This window comes from Aythya ferina (genome assembly GCF_964211825.1).
Source record: "Aythya ferina genome assembly, chromosome: 2".
NCBI lineage: Eukaryota > Metazoa > Chordata > Aves > Anseriformes > Anatidae > Aythya > Aythya ferina.
This window is the reverse complement of record NC_140297.1, coordinates 74,764,549-74,782,629: the sequence shown is the minus strand read 5'-3', so window position 1 is coordinate 74,782,629 and position 18,081 is coordinate 74,764,549. Positions and strand designations below refer to the sequence as shown.

At 38.7% G+C, this 18,081-nt stretch overlaps 1 long non-coding RNA gene across 1 annotated transcript; it reads right to left on the bottom strand.

Moving 5' to 3' along the window:
- Positions 1–11,209: 11,209 nt before the first annotated feature.
- LOC311431345 lies at positions 11,210–17,059 on the bottom strand. The gene is made up of 2 exons (XR_014689366.1): positions 16,245–17,059; positions 11,210–13,040 (listed from the first exon to the last, which is right to left on the bottom strand). It is a non-coding gene; the product is annotated as an uncharacterized lncRNA (long non-coding RNA).
- Between the last annotated feature and the right edge of the window lie 1,022 nt (positions 17,060–18,081).

Here is an 18,081-nt window from a genome sequence, read left to right as displayed (position 1 = left end):
CAAAGTTTACAGATGAAGCTCCTTCTTCTGTTCCCTACAGAACTGGTAGGGAGAAAATTCTAGGGAAACTGGTTTTCCAGTCTGACCCAGTAGGACCATCCCCATGTTTTCAGTATGTTACAGTGGATGTTGTGTATGAACTCCAGGAGGCACAGTGCCTCAGAGATGCTTTTAATAATTCTGTGGATGTTTCTCTGTGAGGTGTTTCTAGAAGCCCCTCTTTACAGCGAGTTGTTTTTAAAAGATGCAGTTTAGCCCAAAGTAGTGCTTGGATGGGAAGAACAAGAGACAGAAAAAACATCTCTGAATTGAGGAGCTACATTAGCTATCTGTTGCGCAAAATGATCAGAAAGACAGACTTTGCCCAAACTGGGAGGATAGATCAAACTGACAGAAAAAAAAAAAGTATGATAGCAATAATTGTTATAAGTCTCCAGGGCTCAATAAGGAAACGGGTCAGAGATTTGGGACTGACTTATGAAGAAAGAAGATAAAACATTTATCATAAATTTCATTTAGCTTGACAGTTGGGAACAAAATAAGAGATGTGGAAATGTTAAGAGACAGAACATAATTTATTGTCTTCACTGACCAGGAGAGTATGCAAAACAAAGAATTCAGTCTTCGCTGGTTTTAATAGGGACATACAGGGATATTGTTATATAATATATCGAAGTTGATGGCATAATATACCTAAGTTTATGTATCTTCGCTCTTTAAGAAAAATTGAACCTTTAGTTACTTGATATGCTAGCTGAAATTACATTCAGGCCTTTAGAAAGAAAAAAATGATTTACAGGACCAGAAATATTGTCCCCATGAAAACAAGTTTCTTATAAGACCATACAGTCATTTAGATTGGAATAGGCCCTTAGGATCAAGTCCAACCATAAATGATGCCCTACATCAAAATCTGGAAAAAAAATACATAATGCACATACAGAAACTGATAATTATAGAAGAGGGCTAACACAGGAGTTATAAAATCTGCTTCACAGGCAAAAAGGTTTCAATTTCATTCATTACATCATTACTAAAGCAACTGCATTTCTGAATAAAATGCCTGTATATACTACACCAACAACCTATTTCTTTCAAAAACTTAGTTAAAAAACCCATATGGGTGAAAAAAAAAAAAAAAAAAAAAAAAAAGAAGGAGGCATGCAACTCATATAACCCTTCTGAAAATCACTGTCAGTCAGCAAAAGTAGTGACTTCTCCCAATTAGTTCCCATGCTCCTACTCAAAAAAGGACTCTTTAAATAGGGCTTTTCAAGTCTGCAGCTACAGTCCTTGGGAGGGCAGCCTCCTTTGGGACCAACATCTCTATGTATTTTAAAGCCTTTAATTTTAACTTCTACTCATACTAACTGATACTGAACGTACTGAGGTACTGAAAAACTACTGAGCATAGTGCACAAAGTCAGATATGAAACGCTGATGAAGGAACAAAGAAAGAAGGCATACATTAGATCTCTTGGGTTGAAAAGAGACAGGACACAAAGAGTTGAAGAATTAGGAGAAAGTGAAATTCATATGACATGGCAGTTGAAGAGATAATCTACAACCAAGGCAAAACACAAAAGCAGACAATAGTAAGGAAGCATGTAGATTCAATAAATTAAATATGAGGTGAAAAAAGTAAGCACTGGGAAAAATAAACACTGAGAACATACACTATCAACTGTTTAAGAAAAGATTGCTGGGGAAATAGAAATGGAAATACAGACATAATGGAGATCCAGTAGATATTGATTTTGGAAGCAGCTTCTTCAGATGAAAACTAATATCTCAAGGTGTTACAAAATTGAGTTCAATAAACTTATAAAATAGGAAAAAAAAGAACAGGTGGTGAGGTCAAAGTGGGGTAAAAACTGAAATTTAGGAGAATAATGCAGAGAGCTAGCTCTCTGCAATGTGCAAAAAGATGAATGTTAACATGATTGATGTTCAGCAGGAAGATCCTAGAAACAAAAAGTCCTAACTAAGCTGCTGTGCAGAGATATTACATGGACCAGTGACAACACTGCTGTTGTTACACAGGTGAAGGCTGTTGGAGTGAGTCTTCCCTGGTGTTGGGTTCCACCTCAATGTAACTGTATGATTCTTTATTGTAAGTAAATGGATGCAATCAGACCACCTACTGAGGGAGAATGGTGAAGACAGACAAGGGGCAATTGAAAATTGGGGAAAAAATATTTCTAAAATGCAAAATAGACACAAACTATATGTATTTCTGACAATGTGGTCATCTCTGGTATTTCCCACCAACATTCACTGATAAATAAAGTTGTTGAAAGTTTTTCCACACTATGAAACCTATGAAACGCTCACTAAAAAAATAAATAAATAAATTATTAATGCATTCTACTGTGATAGAAATGGCTACATGGATTTTGTAAAAGAAAAAAAATATTTTATTGGCAGTGACTGCAGTTTTGGTTCTACAAGAAATTAAGTAATTTTTTTTTCTAGTTCATACAGAAGAGGCAATATAAGACAATGTAATAAGACTGACTGTCTTTTACGGTTTAATGTACAATTTATGGTATGAATGTTAGCATGATTACTCAGCCAAACATTCTAATCTCTTGCAAAATCTGTTTGCAGAAGCTAATGTCCTACTTAAAAGCTATTCTCTGTAATGTGATTTCTATTAATGGATAATAATTATTTAATAAGAACATTCCTCTTTAGGGAAGAAATATTAATCATATCAGATAGGTGAAATGCAAGCAATTAACCGTACACTTCAGTGATCTTATAAGTCCTATCTACCAAATACTCTAGGGTGATATGTGATACACTTCCAGGGATGGGGCATCCACAGCTACTTTGGGCAACCTGAGCCAGTGCCTCACCACCCTCTGAATGAAGAATTTCTTCCTTACATCTAATCCAGATCAGTTTAATCCAGATTAAACTCTTTCAGTTTAAAAACATTCCCCCTTGTCCTGTCATTATCTGCCCATGTAAAAAGTCACTCTCCATCTTTTTTTAAGGACTTGCCATAATCCCACAAACCCAGTTCCTAAAGACCTGAAGCCATTGACATCAGGAACACAGATATAGTGGAGGGGTGAGAACAGTACCAGTAAAAGAGGCATACACTAGAAATTATGTAATTCGCAATGGAAACAATGACCTAAAAGATAAGCTCAAAAACTCCAGAAATTCCAAAAGTGACCTGAAACTACATTTCACTATTTCCTACCTAGATAAAAAAATGCACTGCATTAGAAGGCAAACAAACCCACATCTCTTCCCTTTAATGCTCCTGTATTTCTTAATTAAATCTTTAATGCTATCTGTGGCCTTCTTGTTTTTAAGTTTTAATATTGGAAAATCTCTTTGCTTAGCAGTCTTCAACATTGTAAATTTTACTGAAATGCCATCATTCCTGAAGTCCTATTCACACTTAAGTAAACAAAATAAAATCTACTTACATTTCTTGGCATGTTAATTTATTACCCTAAACAATAATGTACACTGGTTAACATTTTAAAATGTCAAGGAGACTTTATTTAATTGCACTAGTATCTTTGAAGATAGGAATATACAGTTTTGACGTTCAGAATGGTCATATTAACATTTAAAATGTATCCGCATATATAGAGCTATGTAAAATATTTGTTGTTAAATTCAAAAGATTTTGAATCTATTCATGTATGACTAGATAACAATATGCAAAGGAAAGAAGAAAAATGTAGAACTGCAGATTCAGCTAACTGCTGATTACTAGAAGTAAAGGGATTTCAATCTGAATCAGAGTGGAATTCTACAAAAGCATTTATCCCATGTCATATATTTGCACCCAAACTGAAAACCAAACCAAGAAACAAAATCAACATCACTACAGTGAATTGCTACATTACTATACCTATTTAAGAACAAAATAAAACAAAAGAAATCATTTCACCATTAAGTAATGAAATTGAAATTAACTGAAAATGATAAGCATTCTAAGACTTGTCTTAACTCACTTCAGAATGTAGTATGTGAGAATACACTGAGTACATATGCAAGTATATGCATACCTGAACAAAAATGTAATTCATTGTGACAAATGCAGCCCACCACTTCTATATATACCATGTAAGCTTCATCTTTTTTTTTTATTATTTTTTTAGCTTGTAGAATGGTAGCCTCAAAATGCTTTAAGATTTATACTAGGATTGTACACACTGAGAGAAAGTCCTTACCTTAAAGATATCATTATGTAAGTAAAGCCAGCAAAATAAAGCAGAAGAGTAGAGGTGTGAAATGATTTGCCCACTCACAAATCTCCAAGTTAGAAATAAGTGGCAAATTTGTGCCGCAGTAAGTTTCTCTTCATGTACTGTGACATATGCCCATACACCCAGCAAAAAATCCATTCTGGGGCTTACCTGTTCTAATACCTGTTATTATAAAAATAAGTTTTCCTCAAAAATGCAACATTGCTTATCTTGTTTGTATTTATGGTTTCTGAAGGTTCTCTTTCCACCACGGCACCTTTATTCCCTGTATCAGACTGAAAGCCAATGCAGATCAGTGACTGGGTCTATACCTACAACCACCTACACTGTCTGTAAGATGCAGTTAAAGTCAGGAGGATTCTTCACTTCATGCCATTCTGTTTAATTTCTTATAATCATAGAATGGTTTGGGTTGGAAGGGACCTTAAAATCATTTAATTCCAACACTCCTACACTGACATGGACAGGGACACCCTTCCACTACACCAGGTTGCTCAAAGCCCCATCCTGGCCTTGAGGTATCAAGTGGTATGATCTTCAAGGCTCTGGTAAAATGTATAAAACAAGTGTTTCATCTCTTCACATAACATAACAGCAAGCCCAGACTGGCCAGTCCAAAGAAGACACCTATTCCATGTTTGCAGTACTGTATATGTACATACATTCTGGAGTATTTCAAGAAGCAGGGTTTCTGTTCACATCAGGGCATAATGCAGGGAACAAAGGAAACAGCTTTGCTAGACTGATTAGCATGTTGAAATCCAGGAGCCCTTAACCAGACTTGAGTATCACACTAAAAAGGAGTTAAACTGCTTTTACCATCAAAGTCCTGAATCCAGCTCCAAGCAAGCTATTTTTGAAACAGCTCTCTACTGGGCAATGTAACCATATGCTTTATTTGCTGAATTAAATCAATGTTTGTTTACACTAGGTAAAATCCATACCTTTTGAACAGTTAGGTTATGATACTAAAAGGCAAATTAAACAGGAATGCAACTGTCTAGACTAATGTGACCAGAGCACTCCCTAGTATGATTCTGGCCCATATCAACCAGCATTCTGCAAAACAGCTCCTGGATACCTCTTTGGAGTGAGACTGTTCCAGAAAAGGCAGCCAAGATAGTTTCTATGCAGTCTCTCTGTTTTGAATGTTAAAAGAGCACAACTAATGTAACTTTGGAGTATTCTGTCTTGCTCGGCTTGTGGACCTAGAAACATTCGTGGCTTGCAATTCTTCAGTAGCATATGCCTTCTGTCTTTGTACCACCCCATGTTTGGAAGATAACAAAGGCTCATCAGAAGATATAGAGTCCGTAATAAGTGAACAGAATTCCAGTATTTGGTAAAAATACCTGTAGCAACTTTAATTTTGCTTCAAGTGTTGGTCCCCCAGAAGGCGTTTGATACCTGTAAACTCAAATCAAAATGCGTTGAAAGCACCAACATTTGTTAATTTGACAGCCTCACTGAAGGAGTGTTGAGACTGGATGGCTGCCTACCCACATTATTTTTCTTAAATTTGCATGATTCTTTTATCACTTGTTAGTTTATAAACAGAATTCATCTTGCTTAGTTCTGGTGTGTACATAAGTCAGTTTTTGATTTTTCTTTTAGTCTTTAACCACCCATACTACCTATTAGCAGTAGCATCTTCATTTGAATTTCCAGAAATACCTGTTACATAGGAAAACTTCTGTGCTCACAGTATGTTTAAAAGTATCTACCTAAGAATTCAGATTTTAAAAGTGTTATATTAGGTAGGCTGTTATGCAAGTATACCATACTGTCTTTCAAGAAGTACGTTCCCATTTCTTATCCTCTATTTGATTTCATCTACAAGCTAAATACTGCTTAAGTAGTAAGACAGGACTTCAGTATTATTTTGTATTTGCATTATCAATATGGACAACTAGTCCTTGCTATTTCTAATACAAACCAATAATAGAATTAGTAATTTCCTGTTGGGCTTTTCTTATATATGCAACTATATATGCTTATTGTTGCATATAGTCAGTCACTTAAAGAGTTTAAGATTCAAAACACACCCATGAAGGAAGGGGTTACTGCTCCCACTTCAGATGGGGACTTTCTGCCGTTAACTGAAAATGTTATTTGAATGCTCTAAGGACCAAACTCCAAATTCAAGAGGTACGTATTTTTTTCAGAAGTATTGGTCTCATAGCTCTCATTCTCAGTGGAAGCTGTGACTACGCCATACCTTTGCTCTTTAGGTCCCATGTAGCCTACATCAGGAACATTTTCATTATATGAATATTATCATTATATTGATTAGATATTAAACTAATTCTGTTTTTCCAATTCAGGTGAGCATTGCTGGTCTTCAGCAAACACCAAAGTAGCCTTTATTTACTTATGAAAAGCTACTCATAAAGGAAGCCATTAGGTCTAGCAAGAAGTAGTCCTTCTGCTAGTTTCAGTAGCTACAGAATACACTGTACATGCAATACAACTTCTACTGGAAGAATGATTCTTGTAAGGTGCTATTTGCCTTCAAACAAATACAGAAGGCATGGAACAGAGCACTGAGCTACATTTAGAATACTCAGATTTTTCATCACATCTTCTCTTCCATAAACAGATTTTTAAAACCCTGGGAATTCATTAAAAAAGAACACTGTTGATACTAGGATCTTTAAAAAAAGGGAGCAGCAATATTTCTAGAACAGTCAGTGTTTCCTCAGATTAGACAAACATCCTATAAAATGATCATGCCACAACTTATTTTAAGCTTTTCAATTAAAGTTCTCCCTCAAATTATTCCCATGTTTAACCACTTAGGCATTATGAATACTGCATTTCTTGAGATTTATAATCTAATTTGTCTCGTGAGGGTTCTGATCATAATTCAAGCAACAGCAGCATATACAGAACATGAAAAGGCAAGCTTAATTTACAAGAAATCCTGAGTAGATGCTAATTCTTCATTTTCTAAATAGTGTACATTAATGATTCAAACAACTGAATGATATAACATAATGTAACATGTTACATTATTATACTTCTTAAAGTCTATAGTTTCATTCTACATGTTTGTATGATTTACTAGCCTTTCTAATAGAATCCTGTTCTGTGAATTCTCATCACATCTTTAAAAGCAGTTTTTATCACCACCATTTCAACAGAAATCTAGCATCTCTGAATTTCGTTATTTATTCGTACCCATGGAATCACTAATATATTAAATGACACTATTTGATAGCAACATTTTTTAGCCCCCAACTGAACAAATTTCCAAATAATCTGGTGATTTAAAACTTTCTTTGTTGAATTCAGAATCTTTTAGCCTGCCTGTAAGCCAGAGGTAATTTATTCTTCAAAAAGCGTGGTAGTGGCTAACTTAGTTACTGTTCTTAGTGTATAACACAAAAACAGAGAACATAATGTCAATAAAAATTATAATCGAACCCATATAGTTATCACTCATTGTACTAAAGAGTTATTGCAGAAGCCAAATGACAAATCCATCTCTTCGAATTATGAAAATCTACTATCATTCTTTCATGCAATTCATGTGATTGCAAGAGAGATGATATTACAAACAATGCAGTAAGTATTAATCTAGCTCCTGGGCTGTAATATTTCTGTGTACGTAATCCTAACCTATATATGTGAAGCCTTTACTCTATTTCTTTACTTTGGCCTATTGGACTTATGCTAGTAACCTTTTTTTTTTTCCATCATCTTTTATATTTCTCCAGTCTTGCTATACTTCTTTTTTTCAGTGCAAGGTTCCAAAAGTAATTTTCCAGAGTTTATCTTGTTCAAATCATGCTGACATTAAAATCAGTGATCTAAACACTTTACCTCACAACTGACATCAGTACAGTTTTTTCCTTATTTCCCTTAATACTCCTTGTATCACTGAAACTAAACTTTTACATTCTCAGCATCTTCAAATATTCCCTATTTTTCTTTTCATAGCTATTAGAAAATTTTATTACATTCTAATTATTCTTTATTATTATTATTATTATTATTATTATTATTATTATTATTATTATTAAAGATAGGTAACTGAATTCATGGTTTTAGGTTTGGTTTTGTGCATTTCTTTTTTTTTAAGATTAGTTTTATTCCCCATTTATGTCAGGCCACTTTATCTTGCTGTATTTCTCCTGATTGGCTTGTGAAAGACTTTTCCTTTAACTCCCCTATGCCTCTGAGTTGTCATTCTGCTCTTCCATTTTCCCTCCAACATCTGTGAATGTCACATTGGAGACTTACTCTCATCTGTCTGCTATTTTTCCATGTTTTGCTTAAAGCTGTAAAGCAACTTAAGAACTAAAAAACTAAGGAGACTTTTTTTTTTTTTTTTTTTTTTGAAGGGACTGTGACACTATCCTATACTTAACCTTTAAAATCTGCTGATGTAAGAGAAAACCAGATCCTACATAGAGCTCATTACAGAATCCCTGCAGAAGGCCCTAGTCTTCTCGTGATTTCTAGGTTGCATGACCAGTTTTATGGTGGTAAGTCAGCTCTGATAATATACCTCTTTCTGAAACAATCTTCTTGCATTGCCATATTATGTGAGCTCAGAGCTTCTTGTGCCTGCATTATTCAGGTGTTTATCAAGTTCAGATGTTTTGTAATTACCATTAACTTCCTTTGTCCTACTTCAGACTATCTATCCATTCAAGATAATTTATTTCCTTCTTTTGATCATAAAGGCACTGTTCCACTAAAAAAAAAAAAAAAAAAAGTATCAAGCAGGGAACAGCAAGGGCAGACTGCTCTGTAAGGGACAGGGAGCCAGGAGCCAAGCACAAGGCAGGCAGAGGCCTCATGGCAAGAAGTACAGTCCTGCAGTACCAGATCAGGATGATCACAGCAGGACCAGTGAAAGTAATGAAGCTGGGGGAAATGCACAGATCAGCAGACAAGTCCAGTGATGAGTCAAGTAAAGCAAGGAAGTCATATCTGCAAGCCAAGGTCTGTATCAATACAGTGCATGGCCTAGCACGACAGTGGGTAGATCAGGTGAAGACCAAGGGAAAGAACCACACCTTATACACCAGCTGCCAAGAGAGGAGGGGAAAGCTTTTACCGGAGCTTCTAGTGCAGCTTTCTGAAGGGCTCTCTCCTCAAGGCTACCACCTGCACTACCCTCTGCATGGGCCCAGGCAGCATAACCCAAGGAATGCGCTGAAAGGTATGACTATTTTGTGAACAAACTTTTAGAATACACAGAAAACATTAATTATTTAGGAAGCTATTACAAGGTAGGAATCCAAAACAAAGTGAGTATTTGTCATGAGAAAAGATGTGAAAATTGAAGCATTGGATCTTGGAAGTATTGGCCTTGTGGAAACAGGAACACTTCTATTCCTTCATCCCCACCAACCACCTGAGAACATGTCAAATTTTATTTTTCTAGCCATCTGGGCTTGAAGTGGTTTAAATGGAGTTGTGTTCCTCTTTCTGTCCTCCTTCCACGGTATGTGTAAAAAAATCGTATCTACAGAAACCTCCCTCCTACCTTCTGGACATAACATTAGCAAGAACTACAAAAACCATCTGCCATCTTTTTTATCTCTCAGTTTTTAAGGAGATGAATCTTCACTCTGTTCATGTAATCTTTCCATTATAGCCTTCCAGTAACTGATTATACAAAATTTGTACTGTTCAAGGTAGAAAGTATTTTTAGTTAGAATATCTACATTTTCTGCAGGAAACTGATTTGGGATATTATTGATCTTCAAGTTCCTGAAAAAGGAAGGACTTGAAGAAGTAACTACCTCAAATTCCTTCCTCTGTCAAAAATTGCATTTCCATGTAACTTTACAATATTATGATATCATCAAGTGAAGGCAGCAGAGAATTTGTTCACAGAAACAAAGTTACTTGAAATCCGTATGATTTATGCAGAAGTGGGTTTAAGCTTTCCCTTCACCAAAAACAAGACAATTTTGTCTTTAGCATAATCCATTGAAAATTACTGTAACAATTCTCTGAATCTGGAACTTCGGCTATTTAAAAAGTGTAGAAGTTGTTATAAGTTGCCCCCTTAATTAATTTTCAGAGAGCATTGCATTAATAATAGAAAGGAATTTATTGAGTAAGCAACAGCAAGCAAAACAGCGCTGGGCGGCCGGGGAGTCTCGGCTCCACCAACGGCGCACCTCTCACCCCCGCCAGGGTCCCTTTTTATATCTTGGTAATTCTGGGATTACGCAGCACATCCTGGTATATTCTGCGACTGCGCGCACTGTTGCTAGGGGGTCGTCTCTGTCCCTCTGGTGGTTGTGAAGATGAAGGCCGTAGTCTTCCTCCGCGTTGTGGTTCAACTTCTTTTTTTTTATTTGGTCATGTTGGCCCAGCGTGAGACAGGAATGCAGGATGTTGATACACTAGTTTAGCAACTTATCAGGAGATGGTTACATGAACTTTGCAGCAGTGTCTTTGAACAAAAGAGGCAACTGAGATGCAGAAGGAGAGAAGGGGAGGGGGTTCTCTTTTTTGTTACATTAAGCAAAAGAATTTTCATAGTGTCTAGCCAAGTATTATACATCTTACTTCAGCAGGGAGCTTTTGCAACTCCTGCTCCTCAAACGGAACTCCTTGTTTTATAATACAAAAGACAATGAACAAACATTTATTGTGTATTACAATCCCTCCTTTTTCTTTTAGTTACTCATTTTGTTCATTGAAGCTCTGCAATGCCTGGCTATTAAGAACTAATGTTTCCTCGATTCCTTCGTTGGTACTTATTGGCTCGTATTTGGCATGTATGAGCATTAGATGTGCCGCTTCTAAACATCCCTTTACAATCGCAATCAATTTATTAAAAATACATGGTCCAAAAGTTAGTGCTATTATTAATAACAACAAAGGTCCTGCTATTGTTGATAATAAAGTAGTAAGCCAAGGTGAATAATTAAACCAAGATTCGTACCAGCTCTGTTGGGCTTCATTCTCCTGTTTCCTTTTTTCCAACCCTTCCCTGGGTCTTGCCATTGTATCTCTTACCACTCCAGTGTGATCAGCATACACAGCATTCCTCTTTCAGGGCTGCAAACAGCCCATCCTGTTGAAAAATACCAAATCTAATCCCCTACGATTTTGTAACACTACCTCTGAAGTGACCTGATAGATTTTCCAGGGCCGAGATGGATTGTTCAGTTTGGGTCAGGTCCTCGTCCACAGCAATGCGTAAGGAAGTAAATTCTTGATTTTGTTTAACCAATGAGGCTACCCTGGTCCCCACTCTAGCTCCTCCCAGGATTATTAGGGTGGCCAAAGTTAGAGCCGTGAATGGTTCCCGTCTTTCCAGATGATAACTTGCCACTGTGTGCTGGGTATACATACAATCCTCAGGGTGGTATAGAATCCTTGGTATAATTATCACCTGTATACAAAAATCACGAGACGCATTAAAGAGTTTTAGTGATAGACAAAGAGTTACGCCCACTCATGAACAAACCCACCTAGCGTTGTTGGCTGGGATTAGCCACTCGGTTGATTGTTTTCCATTCTCCATGGTATTACATAGATGACACTTCCCACTAGGAACCGTGCCCACACACCTACCACCTCCAGTGACTTGTGTTAGTGTTACCCTTATGTCTTTTCCCCAACTGCAATGTAGAGGGCTGTTCTCGTTTGTGCGGGTGGGCTCCCCAGGATCCCCAATAGCATCATAATATGAAGGCCTTATACTAAAGCATAATCAACAGTGTTTTGTTACATTTGGGCTTGTTTTGTTTAATAATTGGTAGCTGGCATTCATGACCCCCCCCCATATGTTATTCTCAACTATGTTATCATTCTCAGCTTTACCTGAGCTTGTAGGGCTGCCGAGGGTTGGCACTGTAGTATTTTCCACAGGCTGGATTCCCTGGACATTTTCTGACAATACCTCATTTGTTCCTACTGCCTGGGGCCTATCAGCATCCTCCTTTTTATTAGTATGAGTCCTCCCCTATCTGTTCTGTGTTCGTAAAATCTGACATTTTCCTAGTACCCAGCTAGTATCGTCCAAGTTTGTTATATTTATATATAGAACCTTGCAAATTTCTTTATTTCCATGGAAGGTTCCTGTATACCCTATACCATGCCCTTGCCACCTGTAACGGGGATCCACTTGTCAGTTACAACCTTGCGGCCCATATCCCACTTGTTAGAATTTATTCCGACCAGCCCCGAGTGTCCAGTCCGTAGCAATGGTTTCACACCCCCAGTATGCACAATAATATGCGTTTGGATAATTACAGTACCCCTTTCCTGGGTTAGAACTTGGGCAGAAATAAAATCCTGATAGGTTAAAGCATGGCTGCACTGACACCAGGTCACATAATGTGATGCGGAAACTGGGAGCACCCGCTGTCGTTGTTTGCTGGATGATGAATTGATCCTCCCATCTGATTAAGCTCCATTTAAAAGGCTGGTGGGGATGCGCAGACCCATAGCTGACCAAAACGATGATACTGACTCCCATGTATCGTAGGAGGTGGTCGGAGCCCATCTAAATTGTCGGCCCCTCAGTCCCCCACCGTTTTCACTTCTCTGCCTCGCTTGTCAGTTCGGTTGTAGCGAACTACAAGGTATCGGTTCTTCTTGGCAGCAGCAGTGTTCTTCAGGGGAACCTACTAGGGAGCCTTCGAAACAGGGCCTCCTCCCCTTCCCACGATACACAGATAATACACAATACTTATCGAGTCCGTCTTAGCGTCAGCTTCAAGTCATCAGGGCCTGGAGCTGCCTCCCATTTACGTTCCCGGATTGGTCCTTTCACTCGGCCGGCATGCGTCCATCCTTTCTCCGCAGTTCGAATAGCCGTTTCTGTGGTAAGCAAAACAACATAGGGGCCTTCCCCATCGTGGTGTTAAAGAAGTCTCTTTCCAAGTCTTAATTAGAATTGAGGGTGATCAAGTGGCAATTCCGAGTCATAGGGCATACCATATAGCATTTCAAAAGGAGAAATTCCTATACCAGTTCTGGGCTGTGTCCATATGTTTAACAGTGCAAGAGGTAAGCATTTTACCCAAGAAGCCTTAGTTTCCAGCACAAGTTTTGTTAGTTGTTTCTTAATTTCACCATTCATTTGCTCTACCTTTCCAGAAGAGGAGGGGTGCCAGGGGCTGTGAAAATCCCACTCAATCTCTAAGGCCTGCTTTAATCCTTGCAGTAAAGCTTTACACCCATTCAGTCACGTGGTCGATTAGGACAAACAAGTAACTCAGTAAAATCTACCTGTATACTTTGGAAAGGTCAAAGCCCTGGCTCCCGTCCCCCTCTAGATAGGTTACAGAAGACCTTTTTATTTACCCTTTGACATATAGTACATCCTCTGCATGTGTGCTTCCCTAAAGTATATATTCCTACACAGACATGCTTTCTTAGAACAACATCACACATTGCTTGCACCTCCCAATGATTCTTCTGATGTAAAACAGTTATTTGCCTCATTATCACTTTATTCAGCATTTCTCTCCCATCAGGGAGTATCGATTTTCCTTAAAATGATCCACATATTTATAACATTAATACCTCCTTGGGAGGTTGTAATTGCTCCAAAATCTTTTTTAGAATTTATCCAAATAGATAGGTGTCCCTGTAAACCCCTAAAGTAAAATTGTCCACCTATATTGTTGCTTCCGCCCCCATTTCAGGGTCTTTCCAGTCAGAGGTGAATATACGTTTGCTCTCAGGGCCTGAGAGCACTCCATTAATAACACTGTTATTCCAGTCTAACAATTTACTAGTTGAATGCCCAATTTAATCATCAAATCCCTTCCCAACAAGTTAGTTTCCGCCTTGGATACATACAATAATTGCCCAGTGATCATTTTATCCCCTGGTCTCAGCTTGGTATCCCCCAAAAGTGGCACTGTTATCCCAGTCCCTTCTACCCCCATCACATTTAGGGTTTCATTAGTTAATTTAATCCCTGATACTTTACAAGTCAGTAATGACTTAGCTGCTCCAGTGTATTGGGTTTGATGGCAAGGTTTGAGGGTGTGTGAGGGGTGTGGGGGTGGGAAACTGCAGTGGCAGCCCCCGTGAAAAACAAAACAAAACAAAAACAGAAACCTCCCCGTGGTAGATAAGGGACAATTTCATCTGGCCCTAAGGGGCCCACTGCTGCCCAGAGCCAAGCCATAGCAACATAGTCCGTGCCCCTGTGAGAGCACATCCACGAAAACAAACAAACAAACAAACAAATAAACAAAAACCTGCTGCTCAACAGCAGCTGGGAGAGCGAGAAACCCCCCCGAAGACACCAAAGTCAGTGCAGAAGGAGGGGGAGGAGGCGCTCCAGGCGCTGGAGCCGAAGCCCCCCTGCGGCCGCTGGAGAGGCCCCTGGTGGAGCAGGCTGTTCCCCCCTCCCTGATGCTTGGGAAACTGAACAGACACCACAACAAATATGCAAATATACCAAAACTTCTAGACTGTTACTTAGATAATACCTACATCACCTTTCCCTGCTCATTCAACTTCGAATACCTTTAACACTTTCCACAAACCTTTTAACACTTCCTTTATCTTTCTCTAGCCTTTACTTTTCTATTGCCGACATCAAAGGCTCAGTCAGGGGCCAACTTAATTCCATACCTTTTCCCTCCAAGATGCTGAAACAACATCAATATACAACATTTCATCCTGTTTTCCTTCTCTCCACAAAAACATTGACTGTAATATGGTGTTATAATTAGTAGTTCCATTTAGGGGCCACTCCGCTCCATCCTCTAGTTTATAAAGTGGCCACCACTGATTACAATATTTGATAAGAGTTCTTTTACTTTCTGTACCCTCTCACCCCACTATATCCCTCCAATGTGTTAGTATACATCCTAGGAGGCTTTTCCTCGGGATTTCTTTGCTTTGAACTTTTCCTATTGTAATCTACAGTGGTTAATATTCCACCGTTTTCCTAGAAGCTCTTTACTAGTCAATCCCAATCCCTCCAAAATCCGCAATATACAGATACACAAGTAAAAACAGACCACTGTAAATTAACTGCCTGTAGACAATTACACTGGGGACATTTAAACCTGATGAGCCGATAATATGCCTGGGCAAATTTTGTTCCCTTAGACATACACCTCAATGGCAGTTCTTATATTTACATATTAACATATTAACATATGTATAAAAGAACACTTTAACAAAAATGCCCGGGCTTTTATATATACAATATACAATGTACAGTTATTATTCCAGTTAGAATTATTCCTCAGCAGCTGCAAACATTATGCCAGTTGCCATTAAAGATCACTTACCCTCCTCCTGTCTCTTTCTTAAAATCTCAGACGTCCCCGGAGTTAATGGGGACTGCCACATATTCCTAGTCACTGGTCCCTGAGTGCTAGAATCAGAGTTGCTATCAGAGTCTCCCCGGGGTTGCAGATTAGGAAGCCTGGGAGTTGGAGGGGCTGCAGGTGGGGATGGTGGAATATAGGGAGGCAGTGGGGCTGGAATCTCTAATTCTCGGTTTATCTTGTGCCTCCCATCCCCTCCTTTTTCTTTTAGAGGATATAAATTGGCTCGAGTTTCCGAGCTGATCCACAAATGTGCATATTCACTTTCTTCCAAACTAAAAGGTTCTTTTGAGTTTACATAAATATTTAGGGCCTGGCAAACCCAATCTTCAAAGGACCCAAATACAGGCCAGTAAAGGTGGTCTCCTCAAATCTGTTTACCACCCCAAACTTCAACACAATAATGTATCATTTTTACTTTATTCCTTCCCCGCCTAAAAGGGGAATCCTCCCAATTTTTAATCATTAATCCCGGGGTAACCTAACATCAGACGTTACCCCGCCCATGGGACCAGAAGGCTTACTCTTCTTCTGTCCCATCTTCTGGAGCGCCTTCACACACACACACAAATCGCTTCCCCCTTTTCGTGGCCCAGTCTCTCGCGGGATGTGGGAACTGCACTACCGAGGGGTCCGCACTCGCTTCGTCCGCAATTGGACGTCTCACAGCGACACGCTCCAGGATACCCAACCCCAACCGAACGGATCACCGGCCTATACTTACTCACTCCTGAGTCTTCGTTCGGTCTTCGTGCACAAAGATTACTAGGGGTTGCCGGCTTTATTTGCTTGCTGCCGAATTTAGGGTTCGTCGGTGAAGGATTTGAATGAAAGCAGTCCTAGCGAAGGCCGCTGAAATCAGCGGGGCACCCCCTCCGAAGGTCTTTCAATCAGATTGCCTTCATCCGAGTCACGGCACCAAATTTGTTATAAGTTGCCCCCTTAATTAATTTTCAGAGAGCATTGCATTAATAATAGAAAGGAATTTATTGAGTAAGCAACAGCAAGCAAAACAGCGCTGGGCGGCCGGGGAGTCTCGGCTCCACCAACGGCGCACCTCTCACCCCCGCCAGGGTCCCTTTTTATATCTTGGTAATTCTGGGATTACGCAGCACATCCTGGTATATTCTGCGACTGCGCGCACTGTTGCTAGGGGGTCGTCTCTGTCCCTCTGGTGGTCGTGAAGATGAAGGCCGTAGTCTTCCTCCGCTTTGTGGTTCAACTTCTTTTTTTTTATTTGGTCATGTTGGCCCAGCGTGAGACAGGAATGCAGGATGTTGATACACTAGTTTAGCAACTTATCAGGAGATGGTTACATGAACTTTGCAGCAGTGTCTTTGAACAAAAGAGGCAACTGAGATGCAGAAGGAGAGAAGGGGAGGGGGTTCTCTTTTTTGTTACATTAAGCAAAAGAATTTTCATAGTGTCTAGCCAAGTATTATACATCTTACTTCAGCAGGGAGCTTTTGCAACTCCTGCTCCTCAAACGGAACTCCTTGTTTTATAATACAAAAGACAATGAACAAACATTTATTGTGTATTACAGAAGTGAGATTCATATGGTGAATAAACCTGTCATTTAATACAAAAACAACAGTTCATGCTATACTGGATACAATCACTCTTGTTTATATGGAAGTGAACAACTATTATTTTTATGATCTGATTCCATTTTCTGGCACAATTCACATTTCCATATATCCCCTTTTCCTCACCTAGAAATCAAGTGATTTCCAATTGCTTTTCAGAAAGTTTCTATTCCAACACAATCCGTCTCGGAGTTATTTTAAACATCTTCTTGCTTTTCTTTGTCCAGACAAATTAAGAAAATTTTCAAACACCCCCTGCTCCTCAGTTCTGTCCACAAAGTGATTAGATAGCTGTGTAAGCAAGACTTTTTCTAATTTAAAACTCCATTTAAATTCTGCCTGCTCTTCTCTAGACAAATGCACATGTATTAACACCATGGCAAAAGAAAACATCATGGATCATCTCCATCCATCACTATCAAAGGCATTTATTGTGCATTTCCTCTTATATGCATACTGTGTTTGGATATCTCCCCCAACACTGCTAGCAAAAAAAAAAAAGTCTGGTCAAAAACTTTGTGTGAAGTTAATTGATTACTTTTTTGACTTCTCTATAACACTCATAGCCAGTTCTACATACCCATGCACCTTTTTTTGTTTTGTTTCAGTACCACTCTTTTCCTTTGAATAGCTTTTTCACTCTGGTATTGCACTCCCCTTACCTTTCACCACCAATATAACAGAAGTTTCCTTATAGCCAATGTTACCAGTATGACGTTAAGACATTTTCAGTCTCATTCTGCTGAAAGAAGCCAGAATGCTGGCAACAAGATCACTAGCTTTATCTGGTGGAATTTTTATACATAAATATAGATATATACACCTATGTCCTATGAACGCATTTAGAGTGACAGATTCAATCACAATGAAATGATACTCCATACAGAACTTCTGCAGTGTCTTCTTCAATGTGTTAATACTTCCTTGTATATCCTGAAGTCTTTTATACAAACTAAAACTGCATTCTCATTC